This window comes from Columba livia, chromosome 3 (genome assembly GCF_036013475.1).
Source record: "Columba livia isolate bColLiv1 breed racing homer chromosome 3, bColLiv1.pat.W.v2, whole genome shotgun sequence".
Taxonomy (NCBI): domain Eukaryota; kingdom Metazoa; phylum Chordata; class Aves; order Columbiformes; family Columbidae; genus Columba; species Columba livia.
Window position 1 is genome coordinate 17,382,638 of NC_088604.1, and position 16,768 is coordinate 17,399,405.

At 43.9% G+C, this 16,768-nt stretch overlaps 1 long non-coding RNA gene across 2 annotated transcripts; it reads left to right on the forward strand.

The window, feature by feature from the left end:
* Positions 1-2,898: 2,898 nt before the first annotated feature.
* Positions 2,899-7,862, forward strand: LOC135575273 (uncharacterized). Of its 2 annotated transcripts, none has more exons than XR_010471115.1 (3): positions 2,899-3,192; positions 3,324-3,400; positions 4,447-7,862. It is a non-coding gene; the product is annotated as an uncharacterized LOC135575273 (long non-coding RNA). The 2 variants fall into 2 exon arrangements; XR_002419075.2 differs by having other exon boundaries at positions 2,899-3,141.
* Positions 7,863-16,768: the final 8,906 nt, after the last annotated feature.

Sequence of the window (16,768 nt, forward strand, 5' to 3'; positions counted from 1 at the left end):
AATTGCTACTTCTCCAAGCTGAGACTGAGCTGATGGCACTGACGTGGGGTGCATGTGCTGAGCTCAGTTTGGAGGCATCCCCATTGCTGCGGCAGGGTGCAGAAACTGCAGAGGGCCAGTTATCAGTGGACGTGCCCCTTGCTCCTGTCTCGTCAGGTTTTAGGTTTACTGTTGGAGATGTTTTGGGAAGCACCCACTCTGGGGGAAACAAAGATTTGAGGTTCAGGGCTATTAAGTGAGGGTTTTCTTTCTGGCCTGACTTCCCCTGGATGGGAGCTCCCTTCCTGGGAGCACCCCAGTTAGCCACAAATTCAATGAGTGTTCAGTGAGGCAGAAATCAGCTCCCCAGACTCTGGGGCTCCAGCCTACCAAAAAAAATGGCTTTGAAACAGTGAAAAGAGAAAAGCTCAAAGCCCTACCCAAAGAATTTCCTTTTTTTCTTTGATTCTTTCTTTTTCTTTTTTTTTTTTTTTTTTTTTTTAAAGAAAAGAGAAATCACTGTAAACCTTTATGAGGTCTATGAGTCAACATGTAACAGATCCTTATACTGGGGCATGGGACAATGTGGAAGTTCCTGTGACTTCTTGTGTGCTCTTTGCTAAGCCCTGACGCATACCAGCAGTAGCTGTGTCCTCTGTCATTAAGCACAGGGAGGGCCTGGATAAGGGCATGAATAAGGCCATGACTGTGTCCTGTTCAACCACACGGGCTAACTGCATGCCTGGAAACAGGAGTGCTTAAGCCAAAGGCTGAGACAGACCACATGGAAAGTCGAGAGGAAGAAGAAATTATGCTTATGCAGTGGAGTTCACTACTGGGCTTCTGGGGGACTGAGCGTTCATGGCACAGTTTCTCAAGTGAGAAGCAAAGCAGAGAGGCCTTCTTGCCATCCCAATGGTAGGAGGGATTGCTTACACCCTTTCCCATCCAGTATTCATTCTGAAACCTCATGATGAGAGCTGGAGATGAGGGTTGTGTTCTTGTTCTGAAACACCTTTCAGAGGAGCCTGCCAATCTCAGGAATACATTGAGGAAGCCTGGAGGGGTTTGTCTCACCATCCTAGAGCCAGCAGGTGTGAACACGCTGGGTTCAATGCTCAGCATTGTTGCCTGCTTCTCTCCTAGTCACTTTAGCAGGCATACCTAGGAGAAATCCAGTGCTACTGAGCATGACAGAATGCTAAGATGGAAATTACTTTCTGTGCCTGTCGTGGGGCTCCTGCTGTATATTGAGAGAGTTATAGATTTTAAGGCATTGATGCATTTGGTTTATTAAATCTCAGGTTCCAGTGAATCCACTTGACCCAATGATGCAGATCTGCCAGCACAACTGTTAATCTCTCCATTATTTACCACTCCAGCAATTTTTAAAATCAGGTCTATCTTTCAATAGCAACCTTTTTTTTCATTTTTTCCAGATAGTTGCTTAAGACCGTGAGCAGCGTTGGGCCAAGAAGGGGTTTCTGTGGGATCCCTTTTGACATCTTCGGAAGATTGGGATTATTCAGTTAGGTTTGCCTTTTTGAGTGCTATTGGCTCACCAGCTTTTCATTGATTTAATATGAGGTACATTCATTCTGGGTACTGCTAATTATTTCAATCAGAACGCCGCGTGGGACTGCGTTAAATGCCTCACAGATGTTGAAACCCGCAGCATAGCCACAGCTACCTTTATCAGCTAAACTTGTAATTTCATTAAAAAGCAACATCAAGCTCATTTGACAAGACTTCTCCACAAGGCTATGCTGATAACTATTAATTACGCTGCCATCTTTTAAGCCTTTTTCAACTCTGACTCACATCAGCCTGTCAGAGCGGGATGAAGCTGTAATGCAAACGAGACGTGAGTGCAGAGGGAACTTGCTGACCTGTGTCATCTCCAGGCCTGGAGCTGCACTGAGTAGTACTAGTTAAGAAAGGATGAGGGGAAAAAATGTCTGTTACCTTGTTAACCCTTCCCATCAATCCACTTGATTCCTTGATCAGTGTTAGGCTAACTAGTCTGTGATTGCCCAGGCTGCATGTTTTACCTTCTGTAAACAGTGATGTCTCATGAGCTTTTTGCCAGTCTTCTGGAAGTTCTTCAGTGGTCCAGGATGTGTGAAAAATCAATGCGAATGTTTTGGAGAACTCTTTGGCACATTTCTTTAATATGCTGGGGTGCAACTTACCAAGTGCTGCTGATTGAAAAATGTTCAGTTTTGATAGCTGCTGTTTAACTTTCCCCTAAGTAACTGATGGAATAGAAAGTGTTTCCTTATCTCTGTGAGATAAGAATACACCGTCCTGCTACTTTCCAAATACAAACCTGAAATGTTTATTGAATAGTTCTGCTTTTATGAATCATGACTGACAATTTTGAGATTCCTATCTAGCTGTGGAGCTATCCCATTGTTAGGATTTTGTTTGTTCCTGATACATTTAAACAGTTCCTCTTTATTGTTCTTACTGGCTGCAGATTTGTGTGTTGGTGCCTTTAATTTCCTATGGTAATTTCCTCACCGCTGATATATGTACACCCACACTGTCAAATCCAGATGCAAGTCCAAAGTCCAAACCACCAAAGTTTTAGTGAATCCAGGCCCCTGTTTTTGTCTTGACCCAATACAAACAAGTAGCTAAAAAGCCTGGACTGAGGTTTAATTTCTGGATTTCTTATCCCTTTCCCCTGAATCTAGAAGAGCTGGCACATTTTAAAGCCACCTCCTATTCAATGGCTCTCAGTCTTTCAGCACCAAGATTAGAAAAAAAAAAAGCTGTTTGTTTCATTCCTGTGAACTAAGAATGAACTGAGTTGTACTATGACAAAGATATCTGGGTTATTTTTTGGGTGATGAGTATGGACTTAGCTACAGAGGTAACTGGTGGATGGGGCTGTGTGTGCTCTGCTCCTGGGCAGGGCTCAAACCTGTTGCAGAACCAGCTGCAGAGATGAGAGGATTTCTGCAGGTAGGGAGCAGCTATGGAATGTGGAGGCCAAGCCCTCACACATTGGTCCAGGTGCTGCTGTTTTGTATAAATAAGGGCAGATGGGAAGTAATGCAGCAGTGGGGCATAATAAATTTATTGCCTCAGGGCTGTGGCCATGCATGTTACCTCCCTGTCCTGTGGAGCAGCCCCTCACAGCAGTGACAGCCCTGGGTGGGTGGGCAGGAGGGTCAGCCCAAGAGCTACCCTGCTTTGGATTTGGAGGTGGGTGGTGGTGGTGGTGGTGGCATGTGGAGACAGGGGGTGACATAGGTGGGACTTTCTCATGGCTTTGTCCCAGCTGCTGGGGGTTGCGAGGCATTTTTCACCCTTCTTGCTGCTGTCTCTTGAACCAGTGCGCTGCCATCCGCTGCAGTCGTTCACGGGATGTTGCACCCCGGGGGATTAGAAAAGCCATTCTAGGTAACAGCAGGTGAGTTGTTATTTTTTATTGCAACTGGGTGACCATTTATTGACTCTTCATCTGGGTGAAGTTATTTAGAAAGTTATGCAGCTGGAAGAACGCTGCAAGCCTGGCGTACAACTCTCCTCTCTTTCCCAGTAATAGACTTTGATTTGCCGTAGTTCATTTCCCTCTGAAGTCTGCTTTTTGTAGATAACATAAAGCACTTGGCATAGTGGTTGATAACTGAATGTATGAAGCATGACATTTTCCCAGATACAATATGCCATATGAACACTTGTCTTTTGTATCGGAACCCGTAAGCAAGAGCTGACAGAGGGCAAATAGCTTGCTCAGGTCCTGAGGAGAGGCAGGGGCTGGGAGTTGGTGCTGAGGGGAGCGTGATGTGGTCAAAGCTGCTTGGGGAGAGCATGTGGTGAGAGAAGGCAAAGCCCAAGAGTGGATGATCCCTGTGAGGCAGCTGGTAGCAGGTGAGGTGCCTCATGACGTGGACAGAAAAAAAAGTATTTTGGAAACTTAATTTCCTCCTAACTTGTGTTCCTGTCCAGTGATGAAAATACTGGCGTACTTTTCTGTCTCTGGAGCACAGCAATCCACCCCTCCTCCTGCCTCTCCCAGGTCAGTGAAACCTCAGAAATTGGCATTAAGGACCAGGACACCCCTGCTGGGTTTGGTCCTGGCCAGCCATGTGGGAGTAGACGATGGTGCCCATGTTGAGCCCTCCTGCAAGGCAGTTAACCTCTTGGTTTCTCCCTCACTGCCCACAAAGAGAAGCTAAAAATAGCAGGTCTTACAGAGTTCTGGGAAACTTAATTCCTTAGTATGAATAAAGCACTGAGCTCGGTGCCTGGAAAGCGCTCTTGTACTATAAGATAGAGCATTATGTATCCCCGTGAATATGCAGAACTGTGTAGTATATTTTAAAAGTAATGAAGCTTCACACCTTCAGCTTTGCTATTAAAGCTTTGCTGAGAGCTGGATTCACACTGCTGCTCTGCTGAGTTATTAAGGGTGCATGTGAACAGGGGGAAAATGATCACCCTTCTCCTTAACAGCCCTGAAGGTTTTACACCAGCAGCCTGGCTCCAGCCAACACAGAAAGATAAAGGGGAGAGAAAGGGGTCACATCATGAAGGGCAGCTAGAAGAGTATGGGAAATGCATAGCTCTGGTGAGTCAAGCTGAAGATACTTCGGGTTGAATTTTCAAGCCTCCTTTCTGAAGCTGTGAATGCAAGCTGCAGGCAGGCAAGTATAGGCCAGAGACAACTCACAGAAATGCTGACTTGCTCATGAAAATGCAGATTTTACAGTTGTGTGTGTAAGAACATTCACATAGCAAGTAAGAAGCTGTGAACTGTTTCCCTTGATGCAGACTGAGCTTTCCATCTTCGGTGCAGGCTCAGTTTTAAGGGAAAGTAAACTAATTCCTGATTCTGAATGAGAATCAGTTGTCCGTTTGCATCGAGTCTTTGCATTCTGTTTTCAGCCGTACATTTATAAGATATCCAGAGGTGCAGGAACTGAAACTGCAGAAAATATTTGTGGGATTCCACAGAGACGGAAGCTGCCACTGGTTTGCACGTGTGAATTTTGCCAGTGCATTCTGGTGGCTTAGAATAAAAGTCTGGTGCTTGCTCATAATGAAAGTTGAACCTAAAACTGGCCATATTCAAATTCCCAGTGCCCAACAAACTGGAGTCTGGGGGCTTAAGGCAGAAGAGAGGGACAACACCAGGCAAAGGTGTTGTTATATTTATTTTAGTGATTAGAGTTGGGTGAAAATGATTAGCTGAAAGGGTTCTGAGTAAACCAATTTAAAATGTAATTATGAAGGGCTCAAGATAGTGTGTGTGTGTGTGTAATTATGTTTCTTGCCCATGTGCACACTGTACTCAGTGATTTTGTTCTGCAGCGAGTGGAAGGGGGAGGCAGGGGTGTGCAGGGGAGTAGCTGCACAGGTAGCAGCCGCTGGTGATGGGCTGCTTGTGCTGGGTTCACCCTGTGATCTGAGGTGTGCTTTTAGCTGCTCCTGAGCTAGCGCTAGGCTGGGTATCAAACCTGGTGTAGCCATAGCAATACGTAGTTGTGTTTCAGCCGCTCAGAGCTGGGGACAAACAGCTGGGCAGGCAATGGCAGTGAGCTTGTGCTGCTCTCCTGGGATGCTCCCAGGCTATGACACAGCGAGCTGGGACAAAACCAGCTCAGGGCTGCCCATACAAGCTGTGGCGTGGCTTGGGACGAGATCACTGACGTTCTGGCTAGCAGCATTTCTAGGCTGTCTGTATCGCCCTTGTGACCAGCAGCGAGGAGTGAGCCGCATCTGATCAGCAAGTTGTCACAGACCAGATTGCATCCACACTGTTGGGAGTGAAGTCACTGTGGAGTGGGCTCGCAGCATCGAAACCCTGCGCTCCCAAGTGAGCTGCATCCGCAGGGAGTAGGTGTGTGAGCAGGGGGACTGCCCCTCCAACTATGCTCCGCTGTCCTGCCAGATGCCAGCCTGGGGCTGGAGCCTGGGCTGAGCAGCCCAGCGCAGCGTTGAGACTGCACACATCTAGGAGGACAAGCCACATGGGCCATGTGGAGACACCTTTTGGGGCTGTTGCATCTGGGCTTTCATCCAGCTGGTTTTTCTTCTGTATTCTCATATTACCGAAGGCACAAAAGGTCAGGAAATATTCCTAGCATCCCTCTCATGTTAAGCAGGGAAGACAGGGAGAGAAAGGAGAGGAGAAGTTGCCAGTGGAAGGTGACAGGGAAGTCATTAAGAGGGTGAAGTCAGGAGTGCCAAAATACAATTTATCATCAGTGGTGAGCAGTGAGCATTTGTGGGACATGGTACCAAATGAACATGTCTGAGTTAGGTAGTGAGCTGTTCACAGAGGCACATTTAGGATAGAAAGTGAAAGGACACACTCCCGCTGACTCAGGCACTTGTCTATAACGTGAGAGTGATCCCTTTAGTGAGAGCTGCAGCCGGAGCGGCAGCTGCTGCGCTGCACGGGACTCCTGCCTTCATCTGACACGGGGACGGAGGGCAGGAAGGAGCCTCCTGGGACAGCCTGCTCCATCGCTGCTATCGCGCCCTGTAATTCTTCATCAAGCACAATCTTAAAAAAGCAGTGTCGTGCCCATGTTGTTTCGTCGTTTCCTTATGTTCTCTGTATGTCTGCTTTCTGTTACTGGTCTTAATTGGGTTGTTAGCTGCTCGAGGCAGCAGTGCCCTTCCTGTCCTCTCATCGTTTGCTGCATTGGGCCAATATCACACAGACTATCGCGTTGGCACTTCAGACACATCCACTGGCATTTTTTGGACATGGGCTGCAAGACTGAGATGTTCCATTGGGACAGGCACATTTTCACAGCAGGAAACCCATGTTTCTGTTTTGTCCTTTGATCAGTAGGTGCTGGTGTGTGTCTGAGGTTCCTGGTGATTTTTTTTCAGCACAAACAACTAATCCTTTTCTTACTTAATCATTCAGTGGGCACCAATGTGTGCCTCTGAGTAACAGCCTAAAAATCAGAACTTCTAGCCAAATCTTGCATTTTGCCAAACCCACAAATCAAACTTTGAAAAATTGGTACAAGAAGAAATAAAGCTTCCCAATAAAGAGAAAGGAATATTTCAGCTGCTGTCATCTTAACTCTTAATACCTTCTTGCAGGAAAGTACTATTTTTGGAAGATGGCAAGGGAAATGAAAAGGGGTAGCAATGCTTACAGCTGATAACACTGACCTGTTTTCCTGGCATTCCTCCAAATGCAAGGCCAGCTTTGCTTGAAATGTAGGTGGTTCATCAGTTGAATTGCAAGCAGATAGTGTGGTGCAGAAGCACAGTCATAGACACGTTATTATTTCAATAACCTGAGTTTTAACTCTTCCCCTTTGAAAACTAATGAAGCAAATAATGTTATGACACAGATGTAGGCAGTGAAAATGTGTCAGAGAAAGGCAATTAACCTCTGTACTAATAAAATCTGTCAAATTAGTAAAATATTTTTTATGTATTATAATAGCTACTAAGAAATATATAGGCCATGAGTATTCAATGCTGCAAGCCTTGTGGAATCATTTATACCTTTGAAAAGTAGATGTAAAACTTCATCAAGGAGAAGCAGGAGGTTTTAATATCTTCTTTGCGCAGGTGTAAATGAGTCAAATGTCACAGGGTGACTTTTGCTGGGGTGGGTTGTGGATTTCTCGGATCTCAGTGGCCTCCTGCCCCTCCTGCTACAGCAAGGGTTGGGCTTTTGTTTCCACATACAAGCATCCTTTAGTCACTTACCTGTTACGTTATCCATTCTCTGCCAGATGGCCATGGGGCATTCTGAGCTGAAACACAATTAAAAAACAAAGCAAAATGGATTATCTAATCCAGCTACCTGGCTGGAGAAATGGGATTAGATGAGATGGTTGCCTGGAGCAGGAGAAGGTTCCCTCCAGCCCTTGTTCTTTGTCTCTGCCTCAGCATTCGTGATTTCTCCCACTGAGAGATACCATGAAGCTGATGTAGAATGTGAACCAAAGCTAGGTCATTAAATACAGGCTTGAAATTCTTTGCTAAGTCATGTAAAAGTTATTGTGGAGAAAAATGACTGCTCCCATGGGAGAAACAGCAGTATTTCTGAAAAAAAGTGAGCTTCCTAATGGGTTAATGTTGTAAGTGTTGTACTATAACCATCAGTCAGCTGCTTCACATTGAATTTTGAAGTATTTCATTTATTGGTCAACATGACACCTGCAGTTCTGTCGCACCGTAATGTCACCAAAGTTGCTGGACGCTCAAACATTGACAGTACAAATGCACTGAAAAGCATAGCATGACCTTGTATGTGTCTTTTAGGGCACACAGTATTAAAACATCCTTTTATCTTGTTTGCAATCATGTCAGACCAATGTGTTAAGGCATGACAAGGTTAAAACCCCTTATTGCTCCAACACGAGTTGCTCTTGAAGCCAAACCTTTGCAGGGTTGTGTCTCTTATTCACAGTCCTACACAGCCATACCTTGTGTGTGATGAAAGCAACCTTTTATCAAAGGCTTTCATATCTTAACTGTGTCCTATCTCTATACCTGCAGAAGTGTTATTGTTTAAGGTTCTAAATAATATTTAAATATTAATAATTAACAACCAACACCTCATGTAAGTTATTGTTATCGAAGGGCACATGATCCCAATTGTGGCCTCTGTCCTTGTGCTCCCACACACCGTACCCTCTTACCTTTCCTGGCACAAAGGTCCTTGCGTGTGTCTCCTGTGCTTCCTACCATGGTCAAGACTTCTTGGATGAAAGGTATTGCACTGAAAAGCAGGTGTAGACCTGAATGGTGGCCTTGCCCGTGGACAGACAGCCTGAAACCCTGTCCGTTTGCCTATGTAAGTCCTTTTCCTGATTTCAATTGAGTTTATTTGTATGACTTTGACTAGCCAAGTGATTGACATGATCCCTCACATGGCCACCCACTGGGGTTCACGTCACGTCTTGCACAGCATACAGAACTGCTGGTAGCATTAGCGAATCTGTCTCAATGACAGGTCCTGGTACAGCCATCTTTTGCTTGCGCCTTCATCAAACTGGCTCTTGCTAAATTGTATTCAGAGGCTTAAATAGCCTTTGACTGAATTATCCTCTGCAAAATATGAGATTTGGCTGAACTTGGTTAAAATAAATGGCAGAAACCATGTAACTTTAGTAACAAATGAGTTGTTGCCTTTAAATTTGTTCTAATTAAACATCAGGTCAGATTAACTACTCAAAGGGTCTTGCTTTTTTACCACGTTTTAAAGTAAGGAATAATTCGATAAGTCTTCAATTATTTTAAACAGGCTATTTATTGCTTGGGAAAACAGCTTTTTGTGCTGCTTTAATTACGTGCTCAAAATTATATTGAAAGTTAATTTTTTTAACTTCTTATCTATATTTTAAGAGGCTTTGAAAGGATTAATTAAGCATCCAAACTACCTGCTGAGGTAGGTAAATGTCACTATCTCTGCTTTTCTGATGGGGAATCTGAGGCACAATGCCGTGTAAAGCCTGAATCTACTGTGTCTCCATTTCAGAAAAAGGTAAGGAAGATCAGCACTTGCTGATTAACAGATTCAGGCCTGAGTGGCTTTCCCAAGGTCAACCTATAATGTTATGGACAGACAGTTGCAAGCATTTAAGTTAATGAGTTACTGATGGTGAGCTGAACTGTGAAAACTCACAGAAAAATGCCCCTAGTCCCATGTGATGTACGTGACAGGACAAACTGCCATGAAACCTAGTGTTTGTGGGTCCTTAGGGTAGCCTTGCTGTGGTTTGGCTGATTTCCTAGGTCACCAGAGCATCCTGATAGCTGGCAGTCCTATGTCCCTGTGTCAAAGTCCTCCCCAGTATGGTAGGATCTGTTGGGGTTCAGAGATCTGCTCTGCAGATCCAGGCATGGGAAAGGACCTAAAAGAGCCGGTTTGGCTCTGGTTGTTCTTGGTAGTATCTGTGTACTTTGATGATTTTCACATCTGAAATCTAAAGCATTTTCTTATACTCAAGGAAGTTCTTCACTTAAAAAACACCTCCATCAAATCCAGTCTTCTTGTTGGTTTAGTAGTTTTTACTAAAAATGGCAGAATTTACCTTTCGTCTGTGTTTAATGATAAGCCCCTACAAGAACCATCATTCATCTGTGGGCTCAGAACAGCTTCACCATGCATTCTTTTGGCTTTCTCTTCATCTGTATCCCAGTCCTCATCAACAGTTTCCTGTGGTAATTGTTATATTAAAAACTTAATGACAGAAATGTTGTTTTGTACAGGACCGTTCAGGAAGACGACAAATGCTGTGCAGATGTGTGTATTGAAACTGTATCTCTAGGAAATACACTGCTGTGTTTTGATGGGTTTCTCCCTAAAACTGTAATTAACCACAGTCAGCAGTGTGCTTGAAAGGGTTAATGGAAAATAGGTTTGAGGAAATATTCAAAGCTGTGTGTAGGTGCCCCGCATTCGGCGATGCAGTTTCATGCACGCTTGCAAAAAAACTCAATGGGAAGTGTGTCAGTCGCCTCTCTTTGCAGATGCGCTGAAGTCTGTGTAAGCAAGATGCTGGTTGCCACATCATTAGAGCACTGGGCTGTGTCCCAATGCCCTAATTTCCGTTTGTGACTCTGCAGGGGCATGGCCTGTGACAAAGGACAAAGCATTCACCTTCTCCAGGTCAGTGCCATCACAAAGCAGGGTGACCACATGTCGGTGTGAGTCACCCCATGCTGCAGTGTCAGACGTGCTATCCAGATGCTGAGTACAAAGCCCACTGTTAGTCACGATGTTATCATCCTCGCCGTTACATTTGGGTATCCACTATGTCCAGGGTGGGATCTCAGAGCTTATCTGCAAAGTGTGTTGCATGAACACCTGATTGTCTGAGGCTCTGTAACAAATATTTTCCTTTTTTGCTTCTGCTAAAATTTCTCAGGCTCCTATATATGTCTGTGGAATAAATTTCAGTAAGATGTATGACCTGCTAGAAACCTAGATACATTGCTAAGATGCATTTCTTCAAATGTGCCTTCAGTACTGAAAGCACAGATAATAGCAGACATCAATAACCTTTTTTAAAAGTTATATATAATGTATGAAAGTATAAATGCATTATGTAGCTGTATTTGAAAAGCAAACTGCATATATTCATATTTATTTTTATCTATAAAGATTTCTCCCTTGGAGGAGAAGACAGAAAAAAAGAAAGATCAACATGTGACAGATGCACATCAGGGAAGTGGGTTGCCACACTGCAGGGAGGTGTTGAGATATCACAACAATGGATATGCTACAGAAACCTGAGCAGAACGAAATACACTGTTTGGAAAACTGAGCAGACACAGAAATTGTTAACTGACTTGGCGAGAAATGGTGCTTAGGTGATCTGCAATTTTTAAATGATATGCAATCTGGAGAAGTCTCTGTAAAACAGGTGTTAGGGTTTCAAGTTGAACTTTTTACGTTTGTCCCTAAAGGCAGATCTGTTAAGTTTTTCCTTTGTGAGGGTATAGGCTTGAGGGGAATCACCTGTACCACAGCCGTATCCTTTGCTTTTAGAAATGGAACTGCAATCTGCTGCCCATGCTGCTCTGAACTGACCTTTGAGTCTGCTCTTGCAATCCAGTATCTGTTTTCTGAGCCTAAGCTTTGAGTCCCAGGCTTTGCAGCAATCTCCCCAGAGAGCTTTGAGGCAGTTCATCAAAGCAGGTGGAAGGAAGAGTATGTTGTAATAGATCTTTCATTCTTGCATATGAGTAACGAGGAGGAACAAAACGTGCTGTCTGTGGACATAATTTTTCTTTCGAAACCAATCATACTAGGACTATAAATATAAGCAACGTATTACAGGTGCTACGTGCAGCCTTAAATATTCTTCTCTGCTGCCAAAGTGTGTGTATTGGTGTGATTTTGTTATGGATGGAGAGAAATACTGTCTTTTATTTTTGTGACAGCACAAATACTGTGTTAAACAAATTACTCCCAGGACATCTCAAACATTTTTATTGTCTTAAAAGCTCAATGCCAACAATTAGTTTGTGTTCAACTTCCTAGGTAAGTTAATATGCTTTTTAGAGTACTTCATGATTGCAGTTTAACAGGGGTCTCAGAATGCTTTGGTTCTAGCTGCTCAGCATTAGTATTGTTCATTCACTAGTCGAGCACCTATTTCCTAAAGCGGCCCCTTCACCTTCTTGGTACCTGCACCCTGTTCCCCCTCGAAGCTTCACTTTCCTGGTAGCTCTTGCATGGCCTGAAGGATGTATACCTCTACCTGGGATAAATTATTCCTCGCTGGGCCTATTCCAGCAGCATTCAAGAACTTCCAGACGCTGTTCAGAAATGAGTATGAAGTTGAAGCTAGCAGCTCTGCTGCCCAGGAGATTGAATTGCTGTCATATTGCATCTGACTTGCATCAGATCAGAGTTTAGGATTTGGGTGATTTGTTCTTCAGATTAATGTCAATCTGTTTTAAATTAAAACACCCTGGGGCAAATCCTTTGCTATGATCAATGAACTGTCTGGCTGCAGTCAACCAACATTACAATAGACATGAATTTGGCCTCCTGGTTCGTTGCCTCATCCCATGCAACATCACTTTCCTTATGTGGTTCAGACATCAAGCCTTTGATCCTATGAGTTGTTGACCGTCTTCCACTGAAATCAGTGAGAACAGAGGGTATTTCAGTGCTCAACACCTTGTTGGTTCAGCCACAAGGAATGGGCCACGTATCTGCTCTACCTAAAATATAACTGCAGTGTATCTATGAGCAGGAAATCTGCTTTGCACCTGTTTTATCACAGGAACAAAAGGCGCAGGAAGTATTTGGAAAATGAGGAACACACCTGTGTGTGAGTGTATAACAAAACATCTTTATATATAATCATTTACTATAAGTCATTTCAGAGTTGACAAGCTGTTTTTCAACTTCATGTCACCACTGCCTGATGCATCTAATTAGTCCTGTTCTCCAGCTGACAAATATCAGCTGCTCTTTCTAAAACACGGTTTCTCCCTTAAGTACATCCCTCTGGCAAAGTTAAATATTAATTATCCTTTTTTTTTTTTTTTTAAAAAAAAATTATGATTACTCATGGGTGCTAATTTCACTATACAATGAATGGCTATGTCAATACCATGAACTATTGAAAGTGGTGTTTCTGAACCTCTGCAGCAGCCGAGATGCATGAAGATGTGCTAGAAATGACTGTGGCAGTTGTGGCTGCTTTGTGCTGACAGCTGTGCCGGTCAGCAGTGGGACTCTGTGGGTTGGTGGGTGGGGGCACCGGGCCTGGATGTGGGAAACTTACCTTCTCATCCCAGCTCAGATGCTGACCTGTTTTCTAACTGCACAAGTAATTTTTCCTTCTGTTCTACATATTGAAATTGCAAGGCACAGAACAGCACAGATACAGGGGATGTTCAGGTGGCTCTGCAGGTCTGAGTTGTGTGGACTTGCGCTTTTGCTGAGGATTTGGGTGGTGACAGGAGCTAGAGCTTTTCGGGATCCTGCTCCCCTCCCTTCTACCCTTTGTGCCTATGGTTGTGGGAGACAGTGGTAGACTCTACTCTTAACTCTCTGCCATGCTTGGCCCTACATGAATTCCCTCTCCGCTGATCTGCTGCCACTCCTCAGACAGGAGAGTACAGTCCTTCACTGTGGAGATGTGTGTCCTCCTCATTGCCACATCAGTAGATGGCTGTTTCACGTGGATCCCATTTCTGTTTGTTTGCTTTCTCTCGCACTGACCATAGCCAGTGTCTGTGCCTCATTTCAAAGCCAGCCATCCGTGTGTGCTGGCCCGCAGCAAGATCCATACCCACGCCTTGTGAAACGGGCTCAGAACCAGACAGGGAGATATGTTGTAACTGTGCTTCCTGAGACCAGTTATACCAGCTGTACCCACCCTATGACATCCTTAGCAGTTCCCACAAAAATGAAGTTGCCTGTCCTGTCCACCTTGTTGCCACACTGTCGTGAAGGCTGATGCAGTCGTTGTCTTTCCTCCTGGCGACTTTGTATTTGTTCTGTCCAGACGGATTTGGAGCTAGACTCATTTGCTGGCTCCATGCGGGGGCTGATGTAGCTGTGCAAGCCCTTATTCTTTGTGCCTTTCAAAGCATTGTGGGCAACTTTGAAGCTGTTCCCTTCCTCAGGTGGCACTTCAGGATATGCAGGCTCGCTTTTATCTCAATATCTTTTGCTCACTGCAGCTCAATCCGTCCGGCTCTCCGGGTGGATCAGAAAGACCCTGAGGATCTCCAGTAGCTGTGTGCTGCCTTATTCCAGTTTCTCACCTTGCCATTGACCTGACTTTCTGACCTAGCTTCTTTGTGAGTGTTTTCTAGCGTGACTAGCATTTTCTCACCCACATCACACAACCCAGCATGCCTGCAGCCTGGTGTGCCAGACTTGTCTTGCCTCCCTTTCTGTAGCCAGCAAAGTATTTGGGAGTTCACTTGGTTCACTGAGCCAGACCATAGGACTGAAATAGCAACTGGCACTTGTTAGAGCTTGGGCTAACATTTTTGCAATATGTAGATGAAAATTTAACTCGGTCCTAGAGCAGTATGCTTTAGAAGCCCAGAGTGCTTGCAGATATATTCATAAAGATAAAAATTAATAACATCTGTTTGCATTGCAAGTGCCTTGCTTAGGGAATGGAGTGCAAATAACTGTGCCTGGGTACCTGCCACATCTTTAAGTCATAGTTTTATTACATGAAAATTTGCATGTCTCTCTTGTGCTTTTGAGAATCTAAAAAAAGTGACACCTGATGGATGTTTTGAAGAATGCTATTTTTTTTTTGCAGGTTAGATACCTGCTAAATATCCAAGTCCTGTCCAAAAGAAACTGAGGTAGGTAGAATCAATGTGAACATGAAAGCTCCCAAACTGGCAGTCATGGAGGATATCCAATCATTATAATTATTTCCAAGTAATTTACCAGATCTCTAATTATAATATGAGGTCATCTTGATGTAAAATGATGTCTAATTAGACACAATCCCTTTTCAGATACCCGTAATAGATTCCAGAGAAAAACCTTTTGGCTTCTCTTATTGGGAGCTTTTAATTCTTAATTTACAATTTTTTTTGTAATTAATTTTTTGAGCAAACAGGGCAAATCAATCTATTTGAATTAATTAGCATTTCTTCCATGGTTTCCTAGTCTCCCTCCCTGTTACTCTTTTTCTTCCCCTTATTTGAATATTACTCTAATTTATTCATGTTTGTTTGCAACCAGTGCATAATGATTTCAAGCCATAGGCAGACAAAAGACTGCAGCACAGGAAAGTTTGCAGCTGTGGGAGGGAAGGAAGGTCTGTGGAAAGGTGGTGTTGGTCACATTAATTTAATTACCAACACCTTCTTGTACTGGGACAGGTGAGGACAGCAGCAGAGTTAAGCAGGGTTGTGGGGCTGAGGTGGGACAGGGTAACAGAGTGCTGGAAGCAATGACTGCAGCCAGAGAGAGGGAAAATGGTAAGCACCCAAGCAGCAAAACTGACTGATCTGCATTTACTGAAAAACATCATAAGCCGGATATTGTTCCACCTTGATAATTTATAAGGGAGTCCCTATGAGATCAGTTTTGCAGAGAACACCTGGACAGCATTCACAGAAACATATCTCTTCTTTATTAGTCAGTGTTTGTACAACCACTTGCTTTTTCCAGTGTTTATCCATATCCATTCCTTTACCTTACACACATGTACCCTATGCTCTGTAGCAGGCAGATTTCTGCTCCAGTGCACACTCGTCATTTCTCCCCATGGAGCTGTGAATCTCTCCAGCTGAGAGAGGTCCAGTGGTTTGAGCTGGAGGCTGGGCACCAGCAACTCCCAATGTTTCCTTGTCCTGGTTCCTTTCCTAACTTGTTCTGTATTTTCTGTGTCTGTCAAGCAGCGGAAACTTTTGTCAGGACAGTGGTGTCACAGTTTCATGGAACAGTGGCAAGAAAGTAATTATTTTTGTGTGGTCTGTGATGTGAGATACTTTGGTTTTGTTTGGAATGGGAGTGCTCAAAAAACGAGGAGCCCTAAGTTAGCAGGTGATTTTGTCTTCTTGTTTTCCTCATCTGTAATACAGACGAATAACAATGCTTGCATACCTAACTCCCTTGGATATCGCGAAGATTAATTCATCTTTTTAATGCACTTTGAAAATAAAAATTGCTAAGTAGCATTAACTCAATCAGAAATTGTTTTTCTGTTAAACAGGATCTTTATCTTTCCTATAACTTGCCTCTGCTGATATCAGCTTGTACTTAATGTATTTAGAATTAAATCCAATAGGAGAAGCTTAGATTCAGGGACAGAATGACCATGAGAGAGGACGAAGTTTTTGTAAGATTGTAGATTGCTGCTTGGAGATGCAATCTACAGGCGCAGTTTGAGGACCAGATCAAGGTGAAATAGCGCTCTGGCCTAATAGATGCATTCATCTAATTTTCTGGTCAATTAAAAATCAGCCCAGACAATGCATGGAGACTGGGGAGATTAAATAGAATCTGCAGAAATATCTCAGGGAACAAAAGAATGCAAAGAACCTGAGTCCACTCTGTTGGAGCAGTTGAGGCAGTCCTCATAAGAGGCAGTGCCTGTTCTGGGCTGAGTGAATTGTGATATTCAAGATTACTTCTACACTAGTAGATAAAATAGGCCAGAGAACTGTTTGCTGGCCCCAAGGCCAGATGGAGTGTCATGGCTTTTGCCCATAAATTCTCTTCCCCTCCCACCTCAACAAGGTGGCCCATTCAAACTGTGTGTTGGGAATGGTCCCTGGCTATTGCTGAAATGTGTCCAGGCATTGTGTATGAGAGCTGTTTGCTGTGGGACGAGTCCGTGCCAAG